Raw genomic sequence first — 15,434 nt, 5'->3', positions numbered from 1 at the left:
TGTTTTTAACTGTTTTATGTATTTGGGTGCTCCCATGTTGGGTGCATAAATATTTACAATTATTATATCTTCTTGTTGGATTGTCCCCTTTATTATCATGTGGTGTCCTTCTTTGTCTCTTTTTACAGTTTTTGTTTTAAAGTCTATTTTGTCCAATATAAGCATTGCTGCTCTAGCTTTCTTTTGACATCCACTTGTGTGATAAATGTTTCTCTATCCCCTCACTTTTAATCTGCAGGTGTCTTTAGGTCTAAAATGAGTCTCTTATAGGCAGCGTATAGATGGGTATTGTTTTTTCATCCTTTCTGTCACCTGATGTCTTTTGATTGGGGCATTTATTTCATTTACATTCAAAGTAATTATTGGTAGATATGTATTAATTGCCATTTTATTACTTGTTTTGCTTCTGAAGATTTTCTCTGATCCTTTCTTGTCTTTCTCTTCTTCATGGTTTGCTGGTTTTCTTTAGTAATATATTTGGATTTCTTTCTCTTTATTATTTGAATATTTATTAGTGGTTTTTGATTTGTGGTGACCATTAGATTTGTATATAACATCTTCTGCATGTAGCAGTCTATATTAAGCTGATGGTCCTTTAAGTTTGAACCCATTCTTGGGGCACCTGGGTGGCTCAGTCAGTTAAGCATCTGACTCTTGATTTGGGCTCAGGTCATGATCTCAGGGTCATGGGCTTAAGCCCCGAGTTGGGCTCTGTGCTCATCAGGGAGTCTGCTTGAGATTCTTTATCTCCCTCTTCTGTCCTTCCCCCCACTCTCTCTCTCTTTCTCAAATAAATAAATATTTAAAATAAAAGTTTGAACCCATTCTTTACTCCTCTCCTCCTCATGTCCTAGGTATATGGTGTCATATTTTACATCCTTTTCTTTTGTGAGTTCCTTGATTGATTTTTTTAGAGAATTACTCATTTTTACTGCTTTTGTGTTTCCTACCTTCATACAGTCATTTTTCATCTTTCCTTTCCAAAGAGTCCCCTTTAATATTTCTTGCATGGCTGGTTTAGTGGTCAGGAACTTCTTTAGTTTTGTTTGTCTGGGAAACTCTATCTCTCCTTCTATTCTGAATGATAGCCTTGCTGGATAGATTATTCTTGGCTGCAGGTTTTTCCTATTTAGCACTTTGAATATATCATGCTACTCTTTTCTGGCTTGGAAAGTTTCTGCTGAAAAATCCACTGATAGCCTTATGGGGTTTCCTTTGTATGTAACTGTCTTTTGACTTCCTGCTTTTAATATTTTTTCTTTATCACTATATTTTGCCATTTTAATTACAATATGTCTTGGTGTGGATATGCTTTTGTTGATTTTGTTGGGGGTTCTCTGTTCTTCCTGGATCTGGATATCTGTTTCCTTCCCCAGATTAGGCAAGTTTTAAGGTATTATTTCTTCAAATAAATTCTCTGTCCCCCTTTCTCTCTCTTCTTCTGGGACTCCCATAATACAAATGCTATTATATTTGATGGAATAACTGAGTTCCCTAAGTCTATTCTTGTTTTGCATAATTCTTTTTTCTCTCTTTTGTTCAGCTTGATTACTTTCCATTACTCTGTCTTCTAGGTCATTCATTCATTCATTCATTCATTCGTCTGCTTCTTCCAGCCTGTGGTTCTTTCTATCAAGCATGTTTCTCATTTTATTTATTGAACCCTTTATCTCTGCTATGTTATTCCTTATCTCTGCCTGAAGTCTCTAACTCATGTCCTCCACTCTTTTCTCAATTCCAGTGAGTATCCTTATGATCATTGACTTAAATTTCCATCAGTAATGTTACTTATATCTGTTTCACTTAGATCTCTGGCTGTGGCCTTGTCCTGTTCTTTCATTTAGGATACATTCCTCTGTCTTCTCATTTTGTCTAAGTCTCTGTGCCTGTTTCTCTGTGTTAGAAAAGCCAGCTATGTCTCCATTCTTGAGGTAGTGGCTTTATGAAGAAGATATACAGTGTTGTGTCCCCTGTTCTGCAGGGCCTGGCACTTCTGGGAGTGTCTCCAATGTGTCCTACATGCACTCTGCTGTTGTGTTCTGGCTGCTGTTTATCCTTCAGGCCAATGTCTGCAGAGGCTCTCTTTGCCTGTTGTGGGCAGTGTTAATCCCTGGCCTGAAGGTGTCATGTTTTAACTAGGTGTGCTCTGGTCTGCTTGTGAAATGAGACCTGCTTGTGAATGAGACCACTGCTGCCACCAAAACCGAGGCCTTGAAAAGCTCCTGGGTCAGGAGATGCAGTGTTGGCCAGGGTTTGGGCCAGTCTTCTGGGGGAGGGGACCTGCTGCACTGGGACTGAGGCAAGCATGACTGGGAAGGATGGTTCCGCCAGAGTGCTGTGGAGGCAGGGCTTGGTATAAGCAAGTTAAGTAGCAACTGTGAGCACTGTGCTGGTTCCCACAGGTGGCTGTGTGTTTATGCTGATGGGCAGGGGAGGGAAATGATGCTGGTCAGTTCCTTTGTTCCTGGAAGCATCTCTCCATTAATTCTGCCTTTCTGGGACACACTCAGAGAAAAGCAAATAGCTGCTCCACTGTGTGCCCCAGGTGCTCTTCACTGTTTCCATGCTATATGTCTGCAGGTTGTTTGCCCTGCCTTCTCTCTGCAGCCCCAATGTCCTCTGAGCTCTGCCAGAGCCAAGCACACTGACCTTTAAAACTCCAGGCTTTAAGCCCTACTGGTTGCAAGAATCCACAAAGTTCCAGGCCTTCTTGCTTTCCATGCCAATTGCTATGGGAATTCATGTTCCTTGTGGGCTGACCTGTGTGCTAATCTGTCTCTTGCCATTTTCTATGACTGGAGCTCCCTCCCCACAGCAGCAGGCATGATCTGTTTCTCTTCCAAGTCATGTCTCCACACTTCATACCTTCTTCAAGGTGGCCTCTTCTTCTTTTGTGGCGTTTGTTCTGCCAGTCTCTAGGTCGATTTCTGGGTTATTCAGGATGATTTCATAGTTATTTAGTACTTTTCGTGGGATGAGGCAAGCCTAGGGTCCTCCTACTCTGCCACCATCTTCAAAATTAGTAGTTTTAATTCAAAGGATCTCAAATCTCCCAAGATTTATTCTCAAAAAACTTCTGCTAAATTCTGTTACCCTAATTTAGATCCTCTTTGATAAAAGATTTTTCTTATTCAATCTTGAGAAATAAGATGATATAATGCAGAATATTATTGAAAATATATTCATATAAAAATAATTTTATATGTCAAAGATTTTATGCTTTATTCTTCTTACCTAGGAAATAAAAGGCACTCTACCTGTATGGATAAATATATTTTATTAGCCAAATGCACAGATCCAGGGGGTCTCATAATGATTAATAAAGCTATTAATTCCTTAGCCCCTAAGATAAGACACTAGATTGACTTCAACTTCTAAGAGACTCTAGTTTGTCATGTATTATTCAATTTCAAACATTTATGTGTTATCAATTCTTCTAGTAATGTCTTGGGAGGCACTAGAAAATTCTCTTATCATGATACAAAGCATCATAAATGCCATGGATATTGGTTAGAAATAAAGTTAATGGCCATGGATATCAGATGTCACACCTGATACCTCTTAAACTTGATGCCACAAAATTTCCCATTTTATGGGAAATTTTTTTTTTCCTAAAATAACTGAGAATCTCAAGTCAAGAAAAATAGACCCTGCATAATAATAACTGTAACTTATTTAATATATTTATAGTCTTCCTAGGATACCTAATTTTTCTTTTCCAAGAAAATGTAAACTTTTTCTCCCCTTAGTAATAACTGTGGAATGGAACTAACTTCCCAGATATTATCACTAGAATTTGCTGATAACAAAATGTCTGAAACACTGCTAATTACTTTAGAAAGGTCAGAAAATTCCCTAACTCCCTTAATATTTTCCTGTCCCATATTGAGGTTAGGTAGGGTGTGTGTGTGTGTGTTGCTTGCCCAGTGATGGACTGTTATCAACTAAGCTATGCAAAAGACATGATACATGACAATAAGACAGTCTTATCAGGCTCCTATCAAAGAATGTCAGCTACATGGGAGGTATAGTTATTAGTATTAAATTCAGGTCTTAAGTGATTTCTGGAGATGAAATACTGGATGGCAAAGCTTTACTATATAGTATCCCTTTATTGAACCTTAAAAAATAAAACAATAGCGGAGTACTAAATATACTTGTGGCCTAAAGCAAGAATTTTAGATTTCCAAATTCCTAACAATACTGAGGAGTGACTGAGCTACTGAGAGAAGGAGAATAAAATGAGTGTCCTCCTTTGTAGATTTCTATGCAATGCAGATTACCTAAAGGCATATCATAGAGAGGTTGTAATGATGTATAAAAAGAAATGTCAGTGTTGTGTTTGTGTTTATGTGTACATGCATCCTATATGAGTTCAGCATACTGTAAGAGAAAGCTAAGACATGTAGTACATGTGACAGGCACTGTTCTAGATACTTTTAATACATTAAACCACACAGCCCTCTGGAGTGGCTAGTATTATTAACCCCATTTTAAGGGACATTCAAGCACAGAGAGGTTAAGTAACTTGCTCATGATCATATAGCTGGTAAGTCTCAGAGTTAGAGTTACTCTTATTCTCAGTGTATAGTTATTGATACTCATCTGCTCAACTAGTTACTATTTTTATTTCAGCTATAGCACTTGGCCAGAATAGTAGGATTATATGCCAAAGTGTAGAGAAGGGGAAAAGGTACACTGGAAGAAGGCAAAGGGACACAGGGAGTATGATTTGTCAATATATGTAAATGGTACTTAATTTTTATACTTTGTTCCCCAAAAATGTTTTGGGAAAACATTTAAAGCATAAGAAACGGATTTTCTAAAGGAAAAGTTAGACTTGTCCAAAGTTATTTAACATTTGGCTAATGTGCTTTGTTTCTGTTTTGGGCCCAATCTTATTGATCATCCAGGCCATTTTAATCATAAAGACCCCCCCCCTCCCAAAAAACAAAACAAAAAAAACCCAACCAATAACAGCAACAATAATGACAATAATGACAACAGCTGTACTTTTTTGGGCAATTACTGTGAGGCAAGTATGTGCTAAGTGCTTTATGTGAATTTTTTCATGTAAGTCTCATAACAAATCTGTGTGATAGGCACAATTATTGTCACTTTCTCCATAAGGAAGCAGACTCAGAAGAATCCTCCCAAGGTCACACAGCTTAGAAATAGCAGAAAGGGAACTCCAGCCCAGGTCTACCTGAGTCCAGAGACCATATGCTTATTCATTTTACCATAAAATGGATAAATTCAAAAGGGAAATGCTAAATGCTCTGCACAAGTCCTTTGCTTACGTTCTACTTAATTCTGGTCATACCCAGTAACTATCATAAATAAGCACTTTGTTAAAATCATACACTGACCTGGTATTATACTTCTGTGATCATGGCCCCACACAGTACATCACATCCTGCTTGTCAGCCAAGTCTCCACAGAAATTAACAAGCATAATTTAAAAGTCAGAGGCAGAGCAGGCGAGAAAGTGGGTGGTAAGTTTTAAGAATGGTTTTCAGGTGCTCACCACATGAGCTAAGTGCAAAAAAGACAAATGCTAAGGTCTATGCATTGTGTGGTCTATGAGAGATGAGGTCAGTAATTTAACACTGTAGTGTAGTGGTAAATTTCAAAAAGAGACATATGATATTTACATAATTCCTAAAAGGTGAAATTAAATAGGTCTGGATAAGAGCCACTATCTGTGCCAAGCATGATTATATGAAATTGAAGTCATTGCTTTACAGTATTGCTATAAAATTGCTGGGCTAAAAAACAAACCATAGGCCCACAGTATTTGGAGACATTCATCTGAAACATATTGTTATAAGCTTAGATGTGGTAGAAGAGTTGAATTTGGTCTTCTGGCCAATTTGGGAAGGTATACAGGATATTACAGAATAAAATAAAAATCATGTTTACATAGTCCAATTGTAAGCTTAATTTGGCAAAAGAAATGGCAAGTAGATTGCATATAGAAGTGGCAAAACAGCTCTACGGTACAAGGTGGTCTTGTCCTGTTTTATAATATTTTTTTTTTAAAGATTTATTTATTTGACAGAGACACAGTGAGAGAGGGAACACAAGCAGTGGGAGTGGGAGAGGCAGAAGCAGGCTTCCCGCGGGGCAGGGAGCCCGATGCGGGGCTGGATCCTGGGACCCTGGGATCATGACCTGAGCCGAAGGCAGACGCTTAACGACTGAGCCACCCAGGCACCCCTATAATATTTTGTTTTTAAGCTAGATATTCTTTGAAGCAATCTCTGAACTTTGTGGTGTGCACAAATTTACATTATAATGAAAGACCAAAAGATAACATTTAGAAATGATATTATGCAACATAAATACATAGATGACATCACAACCTGATGTGACAATAAGGTATCATGGGTGGTGTTTAAGCATAGTATGAAAATATGTATTTCTTCCTATGGTTGTTCCTTATGTTCACCAAAGATAAAAGAAATAAATGTTGCTATTATTCAATAAAGGTAATTATTTTTAAAAGAGTTTTATTTTTAAAAAGAAAATATCATGAAAATGTGTTTATAAAAATTTATGCCAGCACTGTAGATATTAAGGAATATAGGAAGCTTATTCAAGTTGAGTCCCCAAATAGCTAATTAACTAGCAATTCAAAACATATTGAGTGACTGATTTGTGCTGGGTACATCATTTATTTTCCAGAAATCAGAGTTTTGATAAGATAATTATAAGGCAAATTAAATTCTACAGGATTTATTGTTATATTTCCTTCTTTTTTTTTATTTTGAGTATAGTTGACAAACAATGTTAACATTAGTTTCAGGTGTACAACATAGTGACTCAACAACTCTATACTGTTAATCTATATCTCTTAATCTCACATGTGTTTCATAATGTAGGAGGTACTCAAAAACTCAAAAGTGAAAACTTTTCAAAATCTGAACACACCTAGACTCCAAATCATTGCCATAAAACTAGAGGGCTACATCGCTTTGTTTTTCTCCTTTATTAGCACCTAAAGGAACAGTTATTGTCACTCAAATAAATGATTGTTGAATGAATACCTTTATGCAAATTTGTAAGAATTAGAAACAAAATAAAATAGAACAGGGTTGAAAATCTAGAAAGTCTCTGAGAGCTGGTTACCTTTTTTTTTTTTTAAAGATTTTATTTATTTGACAGAGATAGTGAGAGCAGGAACACAAGCAGGGGGAGTGGGAGAGGGAGAAGCAGGCTTCCCATGGAGCAGGGAGCCCGATGCAGGGCTTGATTCCAGGACCCTGGGACCATGACCTGAGCCGAAGGCAGACACTTAACGACTGAGCCACCCAGGCGCCCCGAGCTGGTTACTTCTTTACAAAACAAGAAATGATCTACTTCAGAGGACTGTTGTAGGCTTTAAGACAGATAAAGTATATGAATATATTCTGCAATATGTCTTATTATAGGAAGTGTTTAATAAATATCGATTGAATTTGAATTTGTCTTTACAATAAGGCAGATTTTATTTTATTTATTTATTTATTTTATTTTATTATGTTATGTTAGTCACCATGCAATACATCATTAGTTTTTGATGTGGTGATCCACGATTCATTGTTTTCAAATAACACCCAGTGCTCCATGCAATATGTGCCCTCCTTAATACCCATCACCGGGCTAACCCATCCTCCCACCCCCTCCCCTTTAAAACCCTGTTTGTTTCTCAGAGTCCATAGTCTCTCATGGTTCATCTCTCCCTCCAATTTCCCCCCCTTCATTTTCCCCTTCCTTCTCCTAATGTCCTCCATGCTATTCCTTATGTTCCACAAATAAGTGAAACCATATGATAATTGACTTTCTCTGCTTGATTATTTCACTTAGCATAATCTCCTCCAGTCCCATCGATGTTGATGTAAAAGTTGGGTATTCATCTTTTCTGATGGCTGAGTAATATTCCATTGTATATATGGACCACATCTTCTTTATCCATTCATCTGTTGAAGGGCATCTCGGCTCTTTCCACAGTTTGGCTATTGCAGACATTGCTGCTATGAACATTGGGGTGCATATGGCCCTTCTTTTCACTACATCTGTGTCTTTGGGGTAAATACCCTGTAGTGCAATTGCTGGGTCATAGGGTAGCTCTATTTTTAAATTTTTGAGGAACCTCCACAGTGTTTTCCAAAGTGGCTGTACCAACTTGCATTCCCACCAACAGTGTAAGAGGGTTCCCCTTTCTCCACAACCTCTCCAACATTTGTTGTTTCTTTCCCTGTCCATTTTTGCCATTCTAACTGGTGTAAGGTGGTATCTCAGTGTGGTTTTGATTTGGATTTCCCTGATGGCTAATGATGATGAACATTTTTTCATGTGTCTGTTAGCCATTTGTATGTATTCTTCAGAGAAGTGTCCTTTCATGTCTTCTGACCATTTTTTGACTTCATTATTTGTTTTTTGGGTGTTGAGTTTGAGAAGTTCTTTATACATCTTGGGTACCAGCCCTTTATCTGTAGTATCATTTGCAAATATCTTCTCCCATTCTGTGGGTTGCCTCTTTGTTTTGTTGACTGTTTCCTTTGCTGTGCAGGAGATTTTTATCTTGATGAAGTCCCAAAAGTTCATTTTTGCTTTTGTTTCACTAGCCTTTGGAGATGTATCTTGAAAGAAGTTGCTGTGGGCGATCTCAAAGAGGTTACTGCCTATGTTCTCCTCTAGAATTTTGATGGATTCCTGTCTCACATTGAGGTCTTTCAGCCACTTTGAGTTTATCTTTGTGAATGGTGTTAGAGAATGGTCAAGTTTCATTCTTCTGCATGTGGCTGTCCAATTTTCCCAGCACCATTTTTTGAAGAGACTGTCTTTTTTCCATTGCATGTTTTTTCCTGCTTTGTCAAAGATTATTTGACCATAGAGTTGAGGGTCCATATCTGGGTTCTCTATTCTGTTCCATTGGTCTGTATGTCTGTTTTTGTGCCAGTACCATGCTGTTTTGGTGATCACCGCTTTGTAATATAGCTTGAAATCAGGCAACGTGATGCCCCCAGCTTTGTTTTTCTTTTTCAACATCTCATTGGCGATTCGGGGTCTTTTCTGATTCCATACAAATTTTAGGATTGTTTGTTCCAGCACTTTGAAAAATGTCATTGGAATTTTGATTGGGATGACATTGAAGGTATAGATTGCTCTGGGTAGCATAGACATTTTAACAATGTTTATTCTTCCAATCCATGAGCATGGAATGTTTTTCCATCTTTTTGTGTCTTCAATTTCTTTCATGAGTGTTCCGTAGTTCTTAGAGTGTAGATCCTTTACCTCTTTGGTTAGGTTTATTCCGAGGTATCTTATGGTTTTTGGTGCTATTGTAAATGGAATTGTTTTTCTAATTTCTCTTTCTACAGTTGCATTGTTAGTGTATAAGAAAGCAACTGATTTCTGTGCATTGATTTTGTATCCTGCCATATTACTGAATTGCTGTATGAGTTCTAGTAATTTGGGGGTGGAGTCTTTTGGGTTTTCCACATAAAGTATCATGTCACCTGTGAAAAGAGAGAGTTTGACTTCTTCTTTGCCAATTTGAATACCTTTTATTTCTTTTTGTTGTCTGATTGCTGTGGCTAGGACTTCTAGTACTATGTTGAACAATAGTGGCAAGAGTGGGCATCCTTGACGTGTTCCTGATCTTAAGGGAAAGACTCTCAGCTTTTCCCCATTGAGGATGATATTCGCTGTGGGTTTTTGGTAGATGGATTTTATGAGCTTGAGGAATGTTCCCTCTATCCCTATACTCTGAAGAGTTTTAATCAGGAAAGGATGCTGTATTTTGTCAAATGCTTTTTCTGCATCAATAGGGAGGACCATATGGTTCTTCTCTCTCCTCTTATTAATGTGTTCTATCACATTGATTGATTTGCAAATGTTGAACCACCCTTGCATCCCGGGGATAAATCCCACTTGGTCGTGGTGGATGATCCTTTTAATGTATTGTTGGATTCTATTAGCTAGAATTTTGTTGAGGATTTTGGAATCCATATTCATCAGGGATATCGGTCTGAAATTCTCCTTTTTGATGGGGTCTTTGCCTGGTTTGGGGATTAAGGTAATGCTGGCCTCATAGAATGAGTCTGGAAGCTCTCCTTCTGTTTCTATTTATTGAAACAGCTTCAATAGAATAGGTATTATTTCTTTGAATGTTTGGTAGAATTCCCCAGGGACTCCATCAGGCCCTGGACTCTTGTTTTTTGGGAGATTTTTGATCACTGCTTCAATCTCATTACTGGTTATTGGCCTATTCATGTTGTCAATTTCTTCCTGTTTCAGTCTTGGCAGGTTATAGGTTTCCAGGAAGGCCTCCATTTCATCCAGATTGCTCAGTTTATTGGCATATAGTTGTTGATAATAATTTCTAATAATTGTTTCTATTTCCTTGGTGTTAGTCGTGATCTCTCCCCTTTCATTCATAATTTTATTAATTTGGGTCCTTTCTCTTTTCTTTTGGATAAGTCTGACCAGTTGTTTATCGATCTTTTTTTTTTTTTTAGATTTTTTATTTATTTATTTGACAGAGAGAGACACAGCGAGAGAGGGAACACAAGCAGGGGGAGTTGGAGAGGGAGAAGCAGGCTTCCCGCAGAGTACGGAGCCCAATGCGGGGCTCGATCCCAGGACAATGGGATCATGACCCGAGCCGAAGGCAGATGCCCAATGACTGAGCCACCCAGGTGCCCCTGGTTTATTGATCTTATTAATTCTTTCAAAGAACCAACTTCTGGTTTCGTTGATCTGATCTACTGTGTTTCTGGTTTCTAATCCATAGATCTCTGCTCTAATCTTAATTATTTCTCTTCTGATGCATGGTTTAGGCATCGTTTGTTGCTTTTTCTCTAATTCTTTAAGTTGTAGAGTTGGTGAATTCGGGATTTTCTGTTTTGAGTGAGGCTTGGATGGCTATGTATTTCCCCCTTAGGACCGTCTTTGCAGTATCCCATAGGTTTTGGACCAATGTGTTTTCGTTCTCATTGGTTTCCATGAATTGTTTAAGTTCTTCTTTGATTTCCTGGTTGACCCAAACCTTCTTGAGCAGAGTGGTCTTTTGCTTCCACGTGTTTGAATTTCTGCCAAATTTTTTCTTGTGTTTGAGTTCCAGTTTTAAAGCACTGTGGTCTGAGAATATGCAGGGAGTAATCTCAGTCTTTTGGTATCGGTTGAGACCTGATTTGTGACCCCATATGTGGTCTATTCTGGAAAAAGTTCCGTGTGTGCTCGAGAAGAATGAGTATTCTGTTGTTTTAGGGTGGAATGTTCTGTATATATCTATGAGGTCCATCTGGTCCAGTGTGTCATTCAAAGCTCTTGTTCCTTTGTTGATTTTCTGCTTCAGTGATCTGTCTATTCCTAAGAGTGGAGTATTGAGGTCTCCTACAATTAACGTATTGTTATCAATATGACTCTTTATTTTGGTTAACAGTTGGCTTATGTAGATGGCTGCTCCCATGTTGGGGGCATAGATATTTACAATTGTTAGATCTTCTTGTTGGATTGACCCTTTAAGAATGATATAGTGTCCTTCTGTGCCTCTAACTACATTCTTCAGTTTATAATCTAATTTGTCTGATATAAGAATTGCTACCCCAGCTTTCTTTTGAGGTCTTTTGTCATGGAAGATGGATCTGCATCCCTTCACTTTCAGTCTGGATGTATCTTTAGGTTTAAAATGAGTCTCTTGTAGGCAGCATATGGATGGGTCCTGTCTTTTTATCCAATCTGCAACCCTGTGCCATTTTATGGGAACACTTAGGCCGTTCACGTTGAGAGTGATTATTGAAAGATATGAATTAATTGTCATCATGTTGCCTGTGAAGACCTTTTCTTTATAGATTGTCCCTGTAAATTTCTGTTGTAGATCACTCTTGGGGTCTTTCTCCTTTTATAGAACCCCCCCTTAATATTCTTGCAGGGCCGGCTTAGTGGTCACATATTCTTTCAGTTTCTGCTGGTCTTGGAAGCTCTGCATCTCTCCATCCATTTTAAATGCCCTTAAGATGGTTTCCTTGGTTCTAAGATTTGTGAGTTTTACTATTACATGCCGGGGTGTTGGCCTTTTTTCCTTGATCTTGGGAGGGGTCCTCTCTGCCTCTAGGATACAAATGTTTGTTTCATTCCTCAGATTAGGGAAGTTCTCAGCTACGATTTGCTCAAATACATCTTCTAGTCCTCTCTCTCTCTCCACCCCCTCTGGGATTCCAATAATTCTGACATTGGAATGCTTCACGGTGTCACATATTTCTCTGATTCTATTTTCATGCATTCTAAGTTGTTTTTCCCTGGCCTCCTCTTTTCCCTTTTTATCTATTAAATTGTCTTCCAGGTCACTAATTCTTTCTTCTGCCTCACTTGCCCTAGCTACTAGATTATCTAGATTAGATTGGATCTCATTGATAGCATTTTTAAGTTCTGCCAATTCAGCTTTCATTTCTGCCCTTAGAGACTCTATGTTCTATTAATCAATTTCTCCATTCTAGCTATTGTCTTCACAATTGCTAGCCTGAATTCCATCTCTGACATCTTGGTTATATCTGCATCCATTTGTAAATCTGTGGCATAAGTCATAATCTCTGAGTCTTTTCTATTTTGGGGGTTCCTCCCCCTAGTCATTCTGTTGAGGGGTGGTTGAGGGAATATATAGAGTCCAAATTATTGACTACAACCCAAGCAAGATGCACCTGTTTTCTAGGGATGTTAGGGTTGCTGGCCTCTTGTTCTCCCAGCCTGTCTTCTGGGGGAGGGGCCTGCTGTGCTGTTGCTCAGGCAACCCTGTTTGGGCAGATTTGCCCTGCCCCCCTCTGGCGGCGGATGGGCTCAGTGGGAACCGATTTTTAGGGGCTTTTGTTCTCTGGTGGCTTTCCCTGGCGGCTTTCCGTGTCTCTTCCAAGAGCTGCACTGTTGCTCAGCAACCCTGTTTGGGCAGATTTGCCCTGCCCCCCTGTGGCGGTGGATGGGCTCAGTGGGAACCGGTTTTTGGGGGCTTTTGTTCTCTGGTGGCTTTCCCTGGCGGCTTTCCGTGTCTCTTCCAAGAGTCAGAGCAGAGGAGACTATATCCAACCCTCTGCCTCAGAGCAGAGAGATTGCAGTCTGTTCTTCAGTAAGCTCTCCAGGCCACACTGTCTCCGTTTTTGTCTGTGCTGCTATAACCTACAGTGTCCTGGGTTGTGCACCCCTCCACAGCACTCCCAGTCCTGCCTCAAGGTTGGGGCATGTCTCTGCCCTTTGTGCTTCTAAAACCACCAGCCACCCCCAGTTTGCAGGCATGACCTCGCCACTCTGGTTTCTGTCTAAAGTCCCTTCCCCGCCACTACCGGTCTGCGAGTCTGTGCCCAGTCTCCGGCAAAGGAGGCTATCGCTCACTGGCTGTTAGAACCCCCCCCGGCCAGGCTCCCTCCCGCTGCCGTTTATCCACCAATATCTGCCTGTGGAATCACAGCTCCCCGCTTTGTACCTCGAAACCAACTGCCTGTGATATTCTGTTTGTAGAGATCCAGATCTTCTTACATCTCAGGCTGATTTCATGGGTGCTCAGAGTGGTCTGGTAGATAACCAGCTCAATTCCAGGGACCAGTTGGAATAGGGTTCCCTACTCCTCTGCCATCTTTTCCAAATCCCTCGTGTGAGAAAACTTATGTTTTGATCCTCAAAGTCCAACAGCTTGCTTTTCTCCCTAAATTACAGGCAGGGAAGGTCTCTGCTATAACAGCCAAGTATGAAGATGTGAAGTGAGGTCACAGGTAATATCACCTCCTGCAGACAAGGATTTTTGAAATGTGGGTTCATCTTCAGTCCTCTTCACTTGGTTTTGGTTCCCATCAGTTTGTGCAAAGTCTGATCTTGTAGCAGAAGTGCTAACAGGGGGTGCCTGGATGGCTCAGTCGTTAAGCGTCTGCCTTCGGCTCAGGTCGTGATCCCAGGGTCCTGGGATTGAGCCCCACATTGGGCTCCCTGCTCTGCAGGAAGCCTACTTCTCCCTCTCCCACTCCCCCTGCTTGTGTTCCCTCTCTCACTGTGTCTCTCTCTGTCAAACAAATAAAATCTTTAAAAAAAAAAAAAAAAGAAGTGCTAACAGTAGTTGGCTTGGCCAGGTAGTTTCATTTGTCTCCAGACTCTCCCAGCTCCAATTTGGGTGCACCTGAGACCTCCAGCAAGCACACTGGGTCGTGCTATAAGCCACCAGGAACCGCCCTGTCCTCTGTGCTTAGGCTGTGCTACCAAAAAGCCATAAGGCAGATTTTAAATACAATTCTCTTCCAATCTTCACCCCATCCAAACGGTATTTTTGTATGGTCTTTATAAAGATGACAGTGGGGAAAGTTAAAAGTAATTATAGGCAGTAAAGAATGGGTTAGATTTCCTGTATTGAGTTTATGCATAGTTTATTTCTTCCACAGTGGCCTTCTGGGATGAAATATAGTCATAAAAGTTAGCTTAAATTGGTATAGATACTTGAAAACTATAGATCTGGGTTTAAATTTCTGTTCCATTACTAACTATCCATATGAAATGGATAAGTTTTGTATCTTTCCTCAGACTTAGTTTCCTCTTCTGTAAAATGGAAGGGGCTGCTGATATACTGCATGTAAAGTAAATGAAATACTATATGTGAACATATTCAGGAATATGCAACATGTCCCAAATGGAAATTATTTTATTTGCTGTCCGTCTTCTTCTGCTTTTTAACTTTCTTTTTACTATATACAGTGGATATTTATTGGTTTGCCATTTGTGATTATCAGACATAGTACATACATGAGAGAGCAATCACTTTGGAATAGAAGCCTTGTATTTTGAGTGCTAAGACTGTCACAAGCTTTGGGACTCCGAGCAATTTGCATAAATTTTTGGATCTTGATTGTCTCATCTGTAAGATGAGATAAAATTCTTTTATTTATGTAAAGCACTTAGCTCAGTGCCTTTACACATGAGTGTTCATAAATGTTATAAAATATTCTGTTGTTGATATATTATATACCCACACATACCATATTTGTTAATATTCCTTGAAGGCAAGTAGACATATACAACCAACACACACACACGCTTATCAAACACACTAGTCATTTAGATTAATTTATCAGTTGTAAGTTAGGAAATATACCATTACATCAAAATGTTAACATTATTTTCATTATGTCAGTTAATTTACAAGCTGCATAAAAAATACTATCCTCCACAGTATCTCTTTGTCTTTCCTTTTTAGAGTTCACTTCGGGAAACTGAGGATTTTGGTCCCTGGTTGTACTACTTGTGTATTACAAACAATAATGCAGTGAGTGGAATGAATACTGTGTAACAGTTTTTCATACTATTGTCAGATTTTTTTTAAGCAGAGAGATGTGTTGCATTTCTTTTTTTTTATTATGTTATGTTAATCACCATACATTACATCATTAGTTTTTGATGTAGTGTTCCATGATTCATTA

The sequence above is a fragment of the Neomonachus schauinslandi genome, chromosome 2 (assembly GCF_002201575.2).
Source record: "Neomonachus schauinslandi chromosome 2, ASM220157v2, whole genome shotgun sequence".
NCBI classification, from domain to species: domain Eukaryota; kingdom Metazoa; phylum Chordata; class Mammalia; order Carnivora; family Phocidae; genus Neomonachus; species Neomonachus schauinslandi.
This window is presented reverse-complemented; position numbering follows the sequence as displayed.